The sequence below is a fragment of the Scylla paramamosain genome, unplaced genomic scaffold (assembly GCF_035594125.1).
Source record: "Scylla paramamosain isolate STU-SP2022 unplaced genomic scaffold, ASM3559412v1 Contig3, whole genome shotgun sequence".
NCBI classification, from domain to species: domain Eukaryota; kingdom Metazoa; phylum Arthropoda; class Malacostraca; order Decapoda; family Portunidae; genus Scylla; species Scylla paramamosain.
The window spans coordinates 4051095-4070000 of record NW_026973668.1 but is presented as its reverse complement, the minus strand read 5'-3'; the positions used below and the strand labels follow the sequence as shown (position 1 = coordinate 4070000).

At 47.7% G+C, this 18906-nt stretch overlaps 2 protein-coding genes and 1 long non-coding RNA gene across 11 annotated transcripts in view; 1 reads left to right on the top strand and 2 right to left on the bottom strand.

The window, feature by feature from the left end:
• Nucleotides 1-18906, bottom strand: part of LOC135096376 (uncharacterized) — a 127398-nt gene that overhangs the window by 32533 nt on the left and 75959 nt on the right. The gene's annotated exons all lie outside the window — the stretch shown is intronic.
• LOC135096373 (uncharacterized) overlaps nt 1-18906 on the top strand; it is a 53054-nt gene that overhangs the window by 22061 nt on the left and 12087 nt on the right. For 2 of the 7 annotated variants that reach the window (XR_010264723.1, XR_010264722.1), the window contains one exon: nt 8530-8627. The exons of 4 other annotated variants lie outside the window; for them this stretch is intronic. The gene's annotated coding sequence lies outside the window, so the exon portion shown is untranslated. Of the gene's footprint in view, nt 1-8529; nt 8629-18906 lie in introns of those variants that run through there. One more of the 7 variants, XR_010264720.1, reaches the window with a different exon arrangement.
• LOC135096378 (uncharacterized) lies at nt 714-8533 on the bottom strand. Its single transcript, XR_010264724.1, has 2 exons — nt 7267-8533; nt 714-1508 (listed from the first exon to the last, which is right to left on the bottom strand). It is a non-coding gene; the product is annotated as an uncharacterized LOC135096378 (long non-coding RNA).

The following is an 18906-nucleotide window of genomic DNA, read 5'->3' as shown; positions in this document are numbered from 1 at the left end:
ATACAGCAATGAGGAGTTTGGTACACTAGTGATTATCACAAGGCGGCAGGACCAGATATATCCCCTTTTCACACATAGGAGCAATATTAAATATGTCTACAGTGTCATTCTATATACATAAAAATGCAATGAGCTTATATGATATACTTTTCTACACAGTTTCTTCTAAGTTGTAACACAGGTAAAATGGAACTCTATTCATGAACAAAAGTAAGTTGATCTAGTGAATATGGCATTTAGATTTATTTGATCTCGAGGTTTTCAAAAAGGAACACCATTGATCGGAAGCGTATTAATACAGACGACAGTAAAAGTGAGGACATTTATGTCATTTAAAACTCCAAATTATATAGATCAACTTCCTAATATATATGGAAGCAACAATTTTAATTGAAAATAGACAACACATGTCCTGATGAGAGTAATGCTGTATATCTAACCAAAACAAACATCTGAATGTTTAGTTGAAGTAAACAAACACGTAGTTGGACAAGCAGTTAATTCCTGCTGCAGTGTCCATGCCACTACTCCATGAATGTCTGTATTCCTCTCCCATTACAATAGAGCAGTCCTGAGAGGTGTTTGTTTTGGTGTTCGATTGCTTTAACATGTCGCTCGCTTCCTGAGAGATGCTAAAATTCTCACGAAAAAACTATATCTATATAGCACGATGTTACTGAGTATGTTATGCCATACTATATAGTACAGTCTTATTTTCTTTTCTTTTTTTTTTTTTTTTGCATTTTTTTTACTTATTTACTTATTTATTTATTTATTTCATTTTGTGCATATGGACATTTATATAAGAGATAACAATGCCTTTACTACACCTCGGGAGGTATTAGCGACACGAAAAGATCGTAGATAGCGACATCTTACCAACACTCGATGCGTTTGTGGATACCATTTAGCGACAATTAGTGACACTCGCTTGTTGCTAGCCTGTTGTTAAGTTTTTTGGATCCAGGCCCGGGACGTTCTGAGTCGGCCGCCCTGGGAGCCCAGTAAGTGCGCGTTTGAGACGACACATAACATTCCGGGCGCCCCGAGTTGCGCTATCAAACGCACCCCAGAGGAGGTAGCCCGTGACTAGCTGTGGATTTTTTGTGATGTTTGTTGTTACTTGGCCGAAGGCATAGGCCGATACATTTATTTGCTGGTTTGATTATAACAGTGCATTTAAGGACTCATTATCTTGATGACAAGGAGTTCCTCTACATGCCTTTATGCATGCTTATATTATGAAGTGGTATTTCTTGATAAGAAGTCTGTCCCCCCCATTCCACCCCTAATCCTTCAAACAAACTTGGGGGCCTGTGGGAAGTCGGGGGTTTTGGGGAAGATGAAAAATAAGTGAAATGAGGGTGTTAAAAAATCTAAGGAAATTTACTTTAATATTTCGAATTTCCCTAACCTATCCTAGTCCCTAAACCCCTCCTGCTTGAACCTAACTTAACTTGCTTGAATTTAATTTAACCGGTGGGTCTGCGACCCCCGTGGACCCCCCCCTGTAGGTTGTCTATCCAAGTCCTTAGCGTAGGGTGGGGACGATGGAAAGACGTGAGTATAACTTAAGGTCCTTTAATAAGAGAAATCCAGTGGAGCGTACCCCTACAGAGGCAAGTATGGGGACAGACTGATTGAGTGGCCCTCGCGAGGGGGCACGCAGGAATGTGAGATGCCGGTTAGTATTTAACAAAGGAAATAAATGACATTGGTACCTGAACACCTCATATCATTAACCTACATCTCCCTCTCCCCTTCACGCTCATAGTACGAAGTGTCTTGAGCGGTCTTCTGGTCCTTCTTGGCCCTTAGGCGGTCCGACCGACGGAGTTGCGGGGTGGTAGATGGATCAGGTTCCACATGAGGGCCCGCATCAGCCAGTGGATCATCGGGACAGGGCGGCACAGGACGAAGAAGGCGACGGTTACGCCACAACACCCGGCCGCTGGGCATCTTGACAAGATAGTCACGGGACTTACCAACACCCATGACGATGCCTACGGTGTCCCAGCGTTTGGTCGTCGGGTCCTGAAGTCGAACTTGCGTGTCCAGGTTCAGTGGTACGAGGGGCTTGGCATGGGCGTCATAGCGAGCTGTGGCGTCGTGGTGTCGGGCTGCAGCCCGGCGATCACAGCTCTCAGCCCTTGCCTGCCACTCCTTCTGGAACGTCCTGGCATGCGCTGGAACGCAGGAACGTAGAGGACGACCATACAAAGTTTGGGCTGGGGAACGGCCGGTATAGTTGGGGGTGTTACGGAGTTCTAGGAGGCCCCTGTCGAACGCCTCACAGTCCAAGTTACCAGTGGGGGCCACCTTCTGGATGAGATGTTTGACTGCCTTGACAGCGGATTCGGCGTGGCTATTGGACTGTGGGTTGTAGGGCGTAGCCATGTCGTGGCGAACTCCCCAACGTTCCAGGAAGTCGGCAAATTCCCGGCTGGCAAACTGGGGGCCTCCATCGGTGCGCAGACGAACTGGAACGCCCAGGTCCCGGAACAGTTGCCGAAAGTGCCGGATCGTAGCAGAGGAGGTGGTGTCGGCTCCGCAGGAGACAACAACGGGCCATCCGGAAAGGCGGTCAACGACAACCAGAAAGTTTTTTCCAGCAGTCATGAAGAAATCAGCCGACACTGATTCGAATGGCCGGGATGGGTTGTCGTCACATCGGAGGGGCTCACGCTGTTGGCTTGGTTGAAGGATTTGGCAGGGCTCACAGGCACGGACGGTGTTCACAATGTCGGAGTTCATGCCCGGCCAATACACAACCTGCCGTGCACGACGTTTAGTAGCCTCGGCTCCTCGGTGGCTGTCATGTAGACGATCCAAGACGTGGCGACGGAGGGAGGCTGGGACTACAATCCGGGTTCCGTACAGGATGAGGGCGTCGTCGCAATAGAGGTCCTCTCGTATCTTCCAATACGGACGCAGGGCGTTAGGCAGGGCGTAGCGGTCACTTGGAAACCCTTCCTTGACGAAGTGAAGAAGGTCAGAGTAGGTAGGGTCATCAAGGGTTGCGCGGCGAAGTCCTTCCAGGGTCAGGTCTCTGGTGACAGCCTGATCTGGAGAAGCCTGAGCGTCTTCGGAGGCGAGGGACTCTATTGCGTGCAACGTGACGACGCTCCTGACGGAGAAGTTCGTCTCTGCATCTAGGATGTTGTCTTCTTGTGTTGGCTTGCTCACTGGAGAACGAGAGAGGGCATCTGGGATGCACAGCTTCTTCCCCGGTCTCCAGGTTGCAGTGAAGACAAATGCAGATATCTTCTCCTTGAGTCGCTGCAGGCGAGGATTGTCGATGGCATCAAGCGAGTAACTATTTAGGATGGGAACTAAGGGTCGATGATCCGTGACAAGATCGAAGTGCTGAAGTCCCAAGACGTAGAATTTACACTTGAACATAGCCCACACTGCAGCTAGCAACTCAAGTTCTATGGTTGCGTAGCGAGTCTCCGCATCGGTCAAGAAGCGAGACCCACATTGTACGAGGTGAAGCTTTCCACCACCATGATCCTGCAACAGGGCGTGGCCTAGACCGTATAGGCGAGATGCGTCCGTCTGAAGGATGGTTAAAAGGGCTGGATCAAAGGTGGCGAGGACTGGTGGGGACGACAAGGCCTCCTTGACCCTCTGGAAGGCCAAGTCGTGGTCGGGGGTCCACAGGAAAGCTCTACGTGGGCTCATCAAAGGGCGAAGGGGGGCAGCCGCGCTTGAGATGTCTGGTGAGAATTCGGTGAGTTGATTCACCAGGCCCATGAACGAACGGAGGTCCGTCAAGTTGGTTGGCATGGTGAGGTCCCTGATAGCTCGGACCTTCTCGGGGTCTGCTGCGATGCCCTTGAGAGATAGCTGGTAGCCGCAGAAGGAAACATCCTGTGACGCTAGGACAAACTTGTCCACATTCAGGGTAATGCCATGTGTGCGGCATCTGATGAGTACCTCATTAACGCGCTGAAGGTGTGTCAAATAATCCTCGTCGTACAAGAGGATATCGTCAACAACTTTGACACACTGAGGTACTCCCTGAAGCGCGATGTCACCTCTCCTGCAGAAGGCATCTCCCGTAGCAGCAAAGCCCATAGGCCCTCGAAGGTAGTGGAAACGTCCATAGGGAGTGATGAATGTCGTGAGAGACTGATCCTCCGCTGCCAACTGGAGCTGCCAATAGCCACACAGCGCATCCACGGTGGTGAAGAACCAAGGTCCAGGGTGGACACTGCGTATGGCTGCAAACGGTGTAGGAGACGGGTGGGTCGGACGGGACACTTGACCATTAAGTTTCGACAAGTCCGTCGTGATGCGAACACCGCCACTAGCCTTCGGGACGACTACCACTGGGTGACACCATGGTGATGGATCGTCTCCTACGGGGGCGATTATTCCCTGGGACACCATCGAGTCGAGTTCTGCCTTCACCGGGTCCTGGTAGGCGAGGGGGATGAGTCGTGGGGTATGGATGGCGAAAGGCTGTGCGTCCTCCTTCAAGTGTATCCGCATAGGTGGGCCAGACATCGGCTTCAGCGGTGCATCCTGTAGGTCAGCCTTTCTAACTAGCACATCCGAGTACTCTCGAAGGAAGTACTCCTTCGCAGCCTGAGGAGTGGTGGTGCTAGACAAAGGAAGTAGGGGTGCTGCAGCCGAAGGTAACGCAGCTGTAGCGTCATGATGCTCACCACCTCGTGAAGCTTCCACTGGCTGGACATCTGGTGACTCCCCTACCCGGTTGACGGTCGTCTTTGAAGTCTTGATCTGCCTGGGGAAGTCCGACGGGACGATGGCCAGGGCTCTGCAATGCTCCCAGGACAGCAGAGGTGTAGACAGGGAGCCTTGGACATCAATCCACCCCGTGCAGGACCGCGTACCGTAGGTCAGCTTCGCCTGGAAGGAACCCAAAGCTGCAGGCATCCGTGATCCATCAGCGTTGTAGTACCGCAGCGATGGAGGAGGGTCGAGTTCCTGCTTGGCAAGACCCAAGTTCCTGAGGTGTTGTGGGCCTATCACCGTGGTGTCAGCCCCGGTGTCAGGTATCACCTCGATGCTGCCAGACACACCGCCACGTGTGACGACGACGGTGATGGTAGGCGAGGGTGTGGGTCTGCCGCGAGCCGAAGACTGAACCCTCCTGATGCTGCCAGCTTGATCCTCCAAAGCTCTGGGAATATGGTGAGGGGTCTGAGCTCGCACAACGTGGAATGTGGAACGGTTATCCCCCGCCGGCTTCGGATTATTGGGCTTGGCGGGCCGCTGAGACGTCTTGGGCGTCGACGACTTGCATAGTTTTTCGAAGTGTCCGTATCGGTTACAAGAGTTGCACTGAACGTTCCTCGCAGGACACTTCTCTGTGTGAGACCAGTGGCCTGTCTTGCCACAGCCACTACAGATTGCAGCTGCGGAGGGGCATCCCTTGGGGCCGTGCTGCTGTTTGTCACAGGCGCTGCAAGGGGATGATGACGTAGGGGCGACCCGTTGTGACTCTGCCTTGCTCTTATGGGTGGCCTTCTTCCCCTTTTTGTACTGTGAAACAGCCCAGGCGGCAGGTGAAGCCCGTATAGCAGTAGCGGCGGATCTGGTGGCTTCATAGGCACGACATAACGTGACGACGTCTAAGAGGGTGGAGGAGGCATCAAGGGCGACGATCTTCTGTGCGAGCTCCTCGTCGCTAACACCAGTTAGGATGCCGTGTTTGATCCAGGCCTCCTGACAGTCGTTGTCGTTGGCCATGCAAACGTCGATCTCCTCCGAGAGACCTTTAAGCCTCACGAAGAAGTTTGCAAAAGTCTCACCAGGCGCCTGCTTACAGCTTGTGAAAGCTCGTAGACGTAGAGCCTCGTTACTTGAGTCCTTAAAGTGCTGTTGGAGAGTGTTGAGGACTTCGTCGACGGAAGATGTTGAGTCTGGGGGCAACAACAGCGTGTGCTCTAGCACTCGTTGAGTTTCGAGGGAGAGGCACATCCTGAGTTGTATTAGCTGCTTGGGTTGTGGTAACTTGGCCAAATCAACCATTGTGGCGTAGTCAGCCCAGCGTCGCCTCCACTCCCTGAAGTACTGAAACGTGACGTCAGTAGAGAGAACTGGTGGAGGTTGAGCAGTCGCCTTAGGTGCTGGTGGTGTTCCTGCATGGATCGACGACACGGGCGCCTGAGGTGGATGTGATGAGACAGATGGAGGGTGTCCAGGCATGGGGGCAGGTGAGGAGGCGGGTGGCGGGGCCAATCTTGACAACAAGGCCTCGAATCGTGCTGCATCCTCCCGTTTCTGCTCCGCCAGTTCTGCCCGGTAACGTGCTGCTTCTTCTTCACGCTCGACACACGCCGCATCGTCTCTCTCCTTCATGTACGTAAGGAAGGCGTAAAAGTCCATCGGTGAATGTTGCTGGTCGGGCGATGGATGGGCATGTGTGAGATGGGAAGACGCGCCAGCCAGGAAGGTGTAGGGCTCAGGGGAGGACGACGTGCCATGTTCTGCTGTCTCTTCTCGTCCCCGATGTTCGGCTTTCTTCCTCCCGTGTGGCATCGTAAGCACGTGAGTCTGTAATATGCGTGCTATGTACGTGTGCGATCAAGTGCAGAGGTGTAGCGGGCAGTGGTGGTGGTGGAAGGTGCAACAAAGGCTAGCGTAGCAGCTGTCAGTTCTGTGGTGAGGGGGGGAGGGGAGGGAGGGAGGGGCATGCGGCGAGGCTAGACGCGCGCAGTCACAGTGTCCTCTGTGACAGTGTCCTCTGTGACTCCGTAGCGAGAGGACCCTGTATCGCGCTGTCCTCCGTGATATGCCCAATCGAAGCCTACCCTCTGGTAGTGGCGTCTTCCAACGTTACTACCAACACCACAAAGCACTGCACAAACACTGGGCACCACACTGCACTGCACAAACACTGCCACTGCACAAACACACGTAAAAGCACTGAGTTGATAGCTGAGTAGCGGCGGGGCAAGGTAGCGTCCTTAGAGGGAGCCGGTTACCGCCGCAGGCTACTTGTAATTTCCCCTTTGTAGGTCGTCCACGGGTCTCTTCCACGTCACTGCGCCATGTAGGTTGTCTATCCAAGTCCTTAGTGTAGGGTGGGGACGATGGAAAGATGTGAGTATAACTTAAGGTCCTTTAATAAGAGAAATCCAGTGGAGCGTACCCCTACAGAGGCAAGTATGGGGACAGACTGATTGAGTGGCCCTCGCGAGGGGGCACGCGGGAATGTGAGATGCCGGTTAGTATTTAACAAAGGAAATAAATGACATTGGTACCTGAACACCTCATATCATTAACCTACACCCCCCACTAGGACGTTAACCTAACCTAGCATAACATAACCTAATGTAACCTGACCTAGCATAACCTAACCTAATCTAACCTAACCTAGCATAACCTAACTTAACATAACCTAACCTAACGAGGGACATAAAAAAATTATACTGTTATGCCTTACTGGTATGGTGTGGAGATTCTCAGGGCGATGGAGGTGGGGTACAGTTTGGTGGCTTCCTTAGTAAACACATGGAACCTCTTCCATGTATATCGCATGTCTGTATATCGCATTTTAACCATAGTTGTTGCTAAATATCTCATATAATGACTTCTTTTCCTGCTGAACACTGGCACTGTTCGTTTCACCTCCCTCTACTGGGTAGCCATATTAACAAATAACAGTGAGCCTCTATCAGAACGCCTGACGCATCTCTAAAACAAATGAAAAGTGTAACTGAACCTACGGCGGAAAGTCGTAATTGGCGGCCTCAGGAATAGCCTTACAAATGGCAGCACATGATTGGAAGGATCAGCTGTGTAGATACCATGAAATTCTAATATGCCGCTACCCACAAATCGCAGTTATAAAAAAAAAAAAAAAAAAAAAAAAAAAAAAAAAAAAATTCAGTGTTTACTCGTGACTGGTGCAGAGCTCGCTGGACTTAGGAAATATCAAATTTCTCCATACTCGCGAGTGCTATTACAGCCATACTAGACATGTGCCCTCCCAATTTTTTTTTACATTTACGGCAAGGTCACCGAACCCTTCTCCATGACGTGAGTTTCATGCTTGTACGTAACACGGACGCGATATCCAGATTAACCTATGAAGTGTCTGGGGCTCAGTGGCCATGTAGATGAATGTTTACGTTCAGTTAATTGAGCACATAACTCAAAAACTGGTATGAAGATGTAGAGTGCTATCGTACGTGGTCAGTATCCTTTGACTACGTTAACGAGTATGTATTAAATCATTGGTAAGGTTCAGTACACATTGTGATATGGTTTTATTGGAGTTAGGTTGTATCTGTAATGTTGATTTGCATAATGTTTCTCAGTGCATACCATAGTACTGATTTATTGGGGTTAGGTTGTGATGATAATAGTAATTTGTGTAATGTTGTTCAGTACATACTGTAATGCTGATTTATTTGGATTAGATTGTGGTGGTAATATAATAATGTTTCTTTATTCTGTATCTAATGTCTAATGTTTGTTACGTCAATGATCCAAGGTTGAATGCTATAAATAAAAGGTCCAGCATATGACAGGCCTTCCATCCTCCCTCAGGCAAGACAAATCTACAGTAAACCGCCATGGGGGATCTGCGCAAAATCCGGGCAACAGCAAAAAGGGCTTTCAACAGGAATGTAAACATCTTGAGGACCAGAATCGACACAGGAGATCCTCTTTCTCTATTACAAGAACTCAAACATCAACTCAACAATACATTCGATGAGGAAACAGCCCATAAACATTGCATGGAACAATTAGGGGAGCTTGTTACTAGTGACTGATCTTGACAAGGATGACTCCTTCCTTATGGAGGCTGAAAACATTTAGTTGAGGCTGTAATAAAAAAAATCATCAGGCTTTTTTTTTTTTTTATGTAGGAAGGATACAGGCCAAGGGCAACAAAAATCTAATAGAAAAAAAATGCCCACTGAAATGCCAGTCCCTTAAAAGGGTCAAAGTAGTGGTCAAAAATTGGTGGATAAGTGTCTTGAAACCTCCCTCTTGAAGGAATTCAAGTCATAGGAAGGTGGAAATACAGAAGCAGGCAAGGAATTCCAGAGTTTACCAGAGAAAGGGATGAATGATTGAGAATACTGGTTAACTCTTGCGTTAGAGAGGTGGACAGAATAGGGGTGAGAGAAAGAAGAAAGTCTTGTGCAGCGAGGCCGCGGAAGGAGGGGAGGCATGCAGTTAGCATGATCAGAAGAGCAGTTGGCATGAAAATAGCGGTAGAAGACAGCTAGATATGCAACATTGCGGCAGTGAGAGAGGGGCTGAAGACAGTCAGTTAGAGGAGAGGAGTTGATGAGACGAAAAGCTTTTGATTCCACCCTGTCTAGAAGAGTAGTATGAGTGGAACCCCCCCAGACATGTGAAGCATACTCCATACATGGACGGATAAGGCCCTTGTACAGAGTTAGCAGCTGGGGGGGTGAGAGAAACTGGCGGAGACGTCTCAGAACACCTAACTTCATAGAAGCTGTTTTAGCTAGAAATGAGATGTGAAGTTTCCAGTTCAGATTATAAGTAAAGGACAGACCGAGGATGTTCAGTGTAGAAGAGGGGGACAGTTGAGTGTCATTGAAGAAGAGGGGATAGTTGTCTGGAAGATTGATAGAGTTGATAGATGGAGGAATTGAGTTTTTGAGGCATTGAACAATATCAAGTTTGCTCTGCCCCAATCAGAAATTTTAGAAAGGTCATAAGTCAGGCGTTCTGTGGCTTCCCTGCGTGATATGTTTACCTCCTGAAGGGTTGGACGTCTATGAAAAGACGTGGAAAAGTGCAGGGTGGTATCATCAGCATAGGAGTGGATAGGACAAGAAGTTTGATTTAGAAGATCATTAATGAATAATAAGAAGAGAGTGGGTGACAGGACAGAACCCTGAGGAACACCACTGTTAATAGATTTAGGAGAAGAACAGTGACCGTCTACCACAGCAGCAATAGAACGGTCAGAAAGGAAACTTGAGATGAAGTTACAGAGAGAAGGATAGAAACCGTAGGAGGGTAGTTTGGAAATCAAAGCTTTGTGCCAGACTCTATCAAAGGCTTTTGATATGTCCAAGGCAACAGCAAAAGTTTCACCAAAGTCTCTAAAAGAGGATGACCAAGACTCAGTAAGGAAAGCCAGAAGATCACCAGTAGAGCGGCCTTGACGGAACCCATACTGGCGATCAGATAGAAGGTTGTGAAGTGATAGATGTTTAAGAATCTTCCTGTTGAGGATAGATTCAAAAACTTTAGATAAGCAGGAAATTAAAACAATAGGACGGTAGTTTGAAGGATTAGAGCGGTCACCCTTTTTAGGAACAGGTTGAATGTAGGCAAACTTCCAGCAAGAAGGAAAGGTAGATGTTGACAGACAGAGCTGAAAGAGTTTGACTAGGCAAGGTGCAAGCACGGAGGCACAGTTTCGGAGAACAATAGGAGGGACCCCATCAGGTCCATAAGCCTTCCGAGGGTTTAGGCCAGCAAGGGCATGGAAAACATCATTACGAAGAATTTTAATACGTGGCATGAAGTAGTCTGAGGATGGAGGAGAGGGAGGAACAAGCCCAGAATCGTCCAAGGTAGAGTTTTTAGCAAAGGTTTGAGCAAAGAGTTCAGCTTTAGAAATAGATGTGATAGCAGTGGTGCCATCTGGTTGAAGCAGAGGAGGGAAAGAAGAAGAAGCAAAGTTATTGGAGATATTTTTGGCTAGATGCCAGAAATCACGAGGGGAGTTAGATCTTGAAAGGTTTTGACATTTTCTGTTAATGAAGGAGTTTTTGGCTAGTTGGAGAACAGACTTGGCATGGTTCCGGGCAGAAATATAAAGTGCATGAGATTCTGGTGAAGGAAGGCTTAAGTACCTTTTGTGGGCCACCTCTCTATCATGTATAGCACGAGAACAAGCTGTGTTAAACCAAGGTTTAGAAGGTTTAGGACGAGAAAAAGAGTGAGGAATGTACGTTTCCATGCCAGACACTATCACCTCTGTTATGCGCTCAGCACACAAAGACGGGTCTCTGACACGGAAGCAGTAGTCATTCCAAGGAAAATCAGCAAAATACCTCCTCAGGTCCCCCCAACTAGCAGAGGCAAAACGCCAGAGGCACCTTCGCTTAGGGGGATCCTGAGGAGGGATTGGAGTGATAGGACAAGATAAAGATATGAGATTGTGATCGGAGGAGCCCAACGGAGAAGAAAGGGTGACAGCATAAGCAGAAGGATTAGAGGTCAGGAAAAGGTCAAGAATGTTGGGCGTATCTCCAAGACGGTCAGGAATACGAGTAGGGTGTTGCACCAATTGCTCTAGGTCATGGAGGATAGCAAAGTTGTAGGCTAGTTCACCAGGATGGTCAGTGAAGGGAGAGGAAAGCCAAAGCTGGTGGTGAACATTGAAGTCTCCAAGAATGGAGATCTCTGCAAAAGGGAAGAGGGTCAGAATGTGCTCCACTTTGGAAGTTAAGTAGTCAAAGAATTTCTTATAGTCAGAGGAGTTAGGAGAGAGGTATACAGCACAGATAAATTTAGTATGAGAATGACTCTGTAGTCGTAGCCAGATGGTGGAAAACTCGGAAGATTCAAGAGCGTGGGCACGAGAGCAGGTTAAGTCATTGTGCACATAAACGCAGCATCCAGCTTTGGATCGAAAATGAGGATAGAGAAAGTAGGAGGGAACAGAAAAGGGGCTACTGTCAGTTGCCTCAGACACCTGAGTTTCAGTGAGGAAAAGATGAGGTTTAGAAGAGGAGAGGTGGTGTTCTACAGATTGAAAATTAGATCTTAGACCGCGAATGTTGCAGAAGTTAATGAAGAAAAAGTTGAGGCTTGCAAATGAGGGATCAAAATCTGTGTCCAGAGAAATTAATGAAAGCAATTTGAAGGTAAAATCTTTGTCACTTCCTAAGTTCTCAGGTAACATTAGGGAATATAGAACATTTTAAAAATGACTAGGTAAAGTTAATGTAACCTGTTTATGGGAATGATCCTTATACATTTAAATCATGTCTGAGTGGACAAACCCTCATGTGGGTTGAAGGAGTGGATGATGATTATAATAGGATGCTATCTAGGCTTGAAAAGTACAGTAATGCCAGTAAACTTACTGAAGCTATAGTGCATGGTCTTAAGTTGAATCCAGTGGTTGAATGTGACTGAAAAGGATTGATTCATATGATAAATGTGATAGACAAGTCTTTTTCAGATTTAAAGAAGATTGGAGCTAAGTCAGAAATGAGTTTTACGTTCATAATTTCCATGATTGAAAGACTTTTGCCTAATGACATTCATTGAGTATGTACAGCTCAGTTCCCATTTTTTTTTATTAAAGGAGAGAAATGTTTGTGTTGTATTCTTGGCTGACAGAAAACACAGGATCTCTATATTGCCCACTTATCCTTGTGAACACCTTAACCCCAGTGACGTATATACAGCTATATACAAGTTATTGTAAGCCGTGGACCCTGCTCGCTCCAGGTAGTGGACAAGCCTCGGCAGCTGTGGTTGGTAAGCTGCTGCTGTGGGAGTCCACGTGAGACTGCCCATGCTCACAGCCATGCATGTCGGCTGGGCCTCACTCCAGCTCCTGTGAAACCCCAGTGTCTCGAGCACTGGACAACTGATGAGCTCCCGGCGAAACGGACGAACCGTGAGTTAGACTGTTGTAAGTGTAGCCTCCATAGCACCTTCCCGCCAGCTGAGGGTTGCCCGAAACAATGTGTTGAATTTTAACTTCCCTCCTCTGTCGAAGCCGTTCCAAGCATCGGGGATTCCCTAGTCCATACTGGTCATCATCAACATTGGTAACCTTGGGTTCAGTCTCTTAACTCATCGTAGAGCATCCTCCTCATCCTGTTTTTGTTTGTTGATCCCATGCTGCGTCGGTAAAGTTGGTGCTTCTCCTGGTTGCGCGTCCTCTTCAACTCCGTGGCGGGGACGCAGCTGCTTGATGTGTTGATGCCATGTCGGTCCTCTGGGTGACACACGAACGTGTGCCTTAGTGACCACTGCCGGGACCCATCGTGCTTGTCAGTTGCACTTTGTCCTGCAGTACAAGGCGTAACATGGTGCTTCCACCATGTAGGTGTGCACCAATTTGGATATTGGCTGGCTGTGTTCCATTCATTGCGACTTGGCAGCTTCCTTTTACAGCTTCCTTTACTTGTCTACCTTGGGCGGCATGTGTGGGAGAAGGAAGAAGAGTGTCCAGCTTGCACCGAATCTGGTGTCCATTGAGCAACTCGTTAGGGGAGTGGCCAAAATCTAGTGGTGTGCGACTGTAATATAACAGGAACTCTTAGAGAAGCAGCTTTAGGAGGGAGAAAAGACTTTTCAGAGACTGTTTGAACGACTGTACCAGACACTCCGCAGCGCCGTTCATAGAAGGGTGATATAGTGCTCTGGTGAGGTGAACAATGCCCTGTTCTCAGCACCAGACCTGGAACTCATCAGATAAAAATGTAGGTTCGTTATCAGTAACTAGTGTGTAAGGATAACCAAAGTGTGCAAAATCACCTTCAAGCAGGTCCATTGTGGGTTTGGTAGAAGTAGAATTGGTTGGATGTATGCAGGGGTTATTTGGAGTATGTGTCCACAATTGGTACCTAGGAATTTGATTGCGGGATCAATGTGTAATCTGCTACAAAGTTTCTCTGGTAGCATCCATGGATGGATAGCTAGTTTTGGTGACTTGTTCAGGTGTTCCGCACAAGCCATACAGGTTTGACACAACTTCTCTGTGTCATCGTCTATGTGTGGCCAGTACACCACGGAGCGGGCTAATTGTTTCATCCTCTGCATTCCAAAATGGCCCAGGTGTAACAGTTGTAACACTTGTTCCTTGAGTCGGTCCAGGATAACTATCCTTGTTCCGAAGAGTAAGCATCTGCTTTCAGTTGTCAACGAATCCTCCAGCTTCCTGTAGTATGACATTTCCTTGGAGTTTGTAGTGTGCGGCCATCCTTCCCTGACGTAACGCATGATGGCAGAAATGACTAGGTTCTTCCAGAATTCCTTGGCGAGCACTCAAATATCCATGGTGTTTAGCTGCCTGCTGATAAACTTTATAGTGCAAACCATAAACGCATCTACATCTTGCTCCTCCCTGTCAAACCCTGCGTCCTCTCCCATCGAAAGGCGGCTGAGAGCGTCTGCATTGCTGTGGTCACCCGTTTGCCTGTACTAGATGCTGTAGCCATACTGGCTTAGTGTAAGAGCCCATCAAGCAAGTCTGTTGGCGGCCAGAGCAGGTGTCCCCTTTGTCAGACTGAAAAGAGAGAGTAGAGGCTTGTGATCGGTAACCAGAATGAAATTCCTGCCATTGAGGAATTGATGAAACTTCTGCAAGCCATAGATTACTGCCAGGGTCTCCTTCTGGATCTGGCTGTAACGACACTGTGTATCCATCAGTCTTTGAGGTGTTGGCAATGGGACATTCGGTACTGTCGGCGTAACAATGAAATAACACTGACCCAATCCCAACTTCTGAAGCATCACAAGCAATACTTATTTTCTTGGTCGGACCAAAATGAGCAAGGACAGCTTCTGTACACAGAACTTTAAGTCGTTGGAAGGCAGCTTCCCATCTCCACGCTGTGTCCTTCCTTGTGAGGCAAGTGAGGGCTCCATCATGGTGGACAAACTTGTTATAGAATTGTACAGAGCCTAGGAATGAACGTAGTTCGGCGACATTTGTAGGTGGTGGCATCTTGGCAACAGCATCGACTTTACGTCCCTTGGCGATGCCGTGATGTGAGAGCGTATGGTCCAGATACTGAACTGCTGACTGGGCAAAGACATACTTCTCCCAGTTACAGCATAAACCCTTGTCCTGTAGGCGGTACAAGAGGGCGCATAGATTGTGGAAGTGTTCCTCTGCACTGGCACCGCAGACGAGTATGTCGTCCAGAAAAACAATAACTCCACGCAAATCACTGGTAAGATTTTCCATTATCTCTTGAAAATAACTGGGTGCTAAACCGATTCCAAACGGCAAAAGGATTTGAAGTAGCACGTCATGGTGTGTACTTAGTGCAAGCTTCTTCTGTCTGGAGCCAGCTTGATCTGGTTATAGGCGTCTGCCAGATCAGTCTTAGTAAAGTAGTAGCCACCACCGAGTTTATGCATCAGGTCCTCTGGCAATGGCAGGGGATGCCTGTGTGTCGCCAGGTGCTGGTTCACCAAGACCGAATAATCACTGCACATGCATAACTTGGTCCCCTGCTGTCCCGACATGCGTTTTTTCACAATCGGCACCACAGGTGTTCCATACTCATTAAACTGCGCAGGCATCCACACGCCTTTCTTAATGCTGGCATCATAAGCATGGCTGAGGTCCTCCAGAATGGCGAATGGCACTCTTCTTGGTTTGCAGAACACTGGTTTCACATTATCCTTGAAAGCGGCCTCCAGCTCGAAATTCTTGAGGCAACCTAGTTCTGACTTGAAGAGGTCCAGGAATTCCGTGCACAACTGCTGGCAGGCTTTGTGGAGCGTGTGGTGAGGCGTGTCATTCTCCAGGATGGCGTGCACTTCATCACTGCAGGCGGAGGCCCCAGGCTCCTGTAGCAACGCGCAGACATCATTGTCTTGCTTGCATATAGCTGTCCGGCCCAGCAGGTTGAGATGAGGGAGAGTAGAGACATTGAAAGTCATTTCAGCCTCCCATGTTGTAGACGTAGCCAAGGAAGTCTTAGCGTTGAACGTACCCATCACTGGTATACATGCACCTGTAGCTGAAACGTAGCGAACTTGGGCAGGTTGTAATGTAGGTTTTCCAAACATTCCCCATATTCGCTTAGAGCAAAAGTTATCATTGGCACCACTGTCTACCTCGAAACTGAACACCCTTCCATTCAGCTGCAGCTGTTGTAGCACTGGGTCGTCACCAAGGATGCTTCTCACTTGCACGGTCGGCGTCTCTGCTGTGTTGCTAGCAGGCGCTTTACTTTTCTTACGTAAACACATTTCCGCAATATGCCCCTTCTTCAGGCAGAAACGGCATGTAGCTGCCAGCTCCGAAACTGTCTTGCCAGGTTCGCGTTGCATGTCCGACCAGAACATGATGAATCATTTTGGGTTGAACTGCCTTCTCATGAACCTCCATGCTGAGGGCGTTGATGCCCTTGGGAGGTGTTTGCTGAGCCGCCAGGATACCAAGGAACTTTTAGATGTCTGGAGTTTGGTTCGTGAGAAATGCTTGAGCAATCTTGTCCTTGGGGATCGAATTGGCACCAGCAAACGTGCCAAACCTGGCACAGTAGTCCTTCCAGAGTTCCGATGTGGGGTCAAACGGAACGAAGCTGGGTATGCTGCAAGTGCTGCTGGGTAATGTCAGGTGATTCAGTAGTGCCTCCATCTGCTTCTGCTGTGCCTCCATCTGCTTTTTGCATGAGCTGGATCAGCAGAGTGACGTCAGTCATTGTTGATGTGGTGATGCAGTGTCATGATTTTACTGAGTGGGGTTGGGGGGGATTCGTTGATCCTACTCGCTGTGCCATATGATCCAGTTGTAATCTTGGCCAACAGAAAACACAGGATCTCTATATTGCCCCTTTATTCTTGTGAACACAACCCCAGTGACATATATGCAGCTATATACAAGTTATTGTAAGCCACGGACTCTGCTCACTTCAGATAGTGGATGAGCCTCGGCAGCTGTAGTTGGTAAGCTGCTGCTGTGGGAGTTCAGGTGAGACTGCCCATGCTCACAGCCAGACACCTCGTTTTCAAGTTATTGTAAGCCGTGGACTCTGCTCACTCCAGGTAGTGGACGAGCCTCAGCAGCTGTGGTTGGTAAGCTGCTGCTGTGGGAGTTCAGGTGAGACTGCCCATGCTCGTAGCCAGACACCCCAGTTTCACGTCTGCCAGGCTTCATTCCAGCTCCTGTGAAACCGGTGTCTTGAGCACTGGAGAACTGATGAACCCCCAGTGAAACAGACGAACTGCAAGTTAAACTTGTAAGTGTAGCCTCCATAACAGTTTGCACTTATCTTGAGTCTGACATTCGTTCAAGTACCCTATAAGGTAACCTCCAATGCAACTAATGTTGGCAACTTAGATAAAGTTCCAGACAAACCCAGTGAGTTGATGGAAACACTGAAATTTTCCCAGTCATTAATTGCTGAATGCCTCATTGGTGTGACTCAGCTAGTGCTAAGTTCCCAGCAACCTGTGCAAGGGAGCAAGGGGTACTTAGGGAAATTTCAACTGAATGGGGACAGGATGTGTTTATCATGATGCTGACACACACAACACCTGATTGTAATGTCTTCAGTAAGTTGCTTGCACAAGATAAATTTAAGCTCTTAAAGAGTAAGGGAGGCTGTTTCAAATGTCTCATTGCTGCATGCCATATAATCACAGCTTGCAAAGTGGGAACCAGTGTGAGGTTTTGGTTAATGGTTCTCAGTATACTGCTGATCACCACACTGCATTGCATGACATGTTCATGGATCTTAGGTGAACAGCTTCACCCAGTGCTGTAACAGCCTATTGAGAGGGCCTACTGTTGATGACTGGGAGGATTTGTTGTAAAGCAGAACATCTTTCTTCACTCAGCCATTCAGGATCTAACATCTCCCTCATTCATACAGATTGTGCCAAACATTCAGGGTTACATGAGAAAGAAGTCACCATTTACATAAAGGTAGGAAACCAAAGGAAAACAGTTAATTCATGAGTGTATGGTGTATCCATTGCTGACCTAGATGGAAATACTTGGCATGTATCATCATGTGGTATTGATAAGGTGACAGCTCTGGTGAAGGAGGTGAAATGTCAGAATGTCATTCAGTGTTTTCGCAGGCTAGTGGGTAACCCATTTAGGCAACCTCATGGACAAAAAGACTTACTGATTGGCATCAATTATTGTGGACTTTTACCTCGGGTTGTTGAGAGTGTAGGAAATTTGCAGTTGATGAAAAAACCCTTTGGGTATGTGCTGAGGGGTCTCACCCTTTACTGGAAGTCATAAATGTATCCCTCCACACCTGTGTACATATTAACCATTTTAATGTGACTATATTACCGAGATGTTGAACCGAGGACGAGGCAAAAGATAAAGGAAGATGTGGAACACCCAAGTTCTCAGTGGAGAACCTGGGAATATCTTGTATACCAAAGTGTTCTGGTTGTAAATGTGGTAAATGTACATATGGAAACAAAGATTATAGCTTAAAGGAGGAATGTGAAATGGAATTGATAACAAAGGGAGTTCAGTATAACAAGGAAGCCAAGTTGTCTGTGGTCAGTGTGCTATCCTTGGGTGGAGGATCCATCAAATTTACCTAATAATATCTCCTCTGCCATTGTTAGGTTGAATGCATCAGAGAGGAAGCTGGTCAGGCTTGGAATGGACTATTATGAAGGCTACTGAGCACAGATAGATGACATGGTTAGGAGTTCCAGAGTTAAATTGCCCTGTACTAGGGGCCAATCTTTTACACTCCTCATGCAGGGGTGCTCAAACCAGATTCTGCATCATCTCTCAGAATCATGTTTAACTCTTCTGCTAAATACTTGGGCTATGCACTGAATGAATAGTGGGCTAGAAGGCCTAATGTTCTCAATAACCTGTTGGGGGTTCTGCTGAGGTTCTGGGAAGATCAGATGGAGTTAACCTGTGACATTTTCAAGATGTACAATTCGTTGAGGGTGTCAGAACTTGATCAACACTCATAGATTTGTGTGAAGAAACTTACAAGTTACTAGGGCCCAAGATCATTGCATTTTAACATGTTTCCCTTTTGGAGATAAACCAAGCAGCATGATAGCTATGCTAGCTTTGAAGAACACTGCTTTGAAGTATTCTGATGAATACCCCTTGGTTTCAAAGTTTATTATTAAAAACAGCTATGTGGATGACATTTTGATTGCTGTCAATTCTCCTGATACTGTTGTAACAATCATTAAGGATGTAGAATTAATTCTTTCTCAAGGATCAGT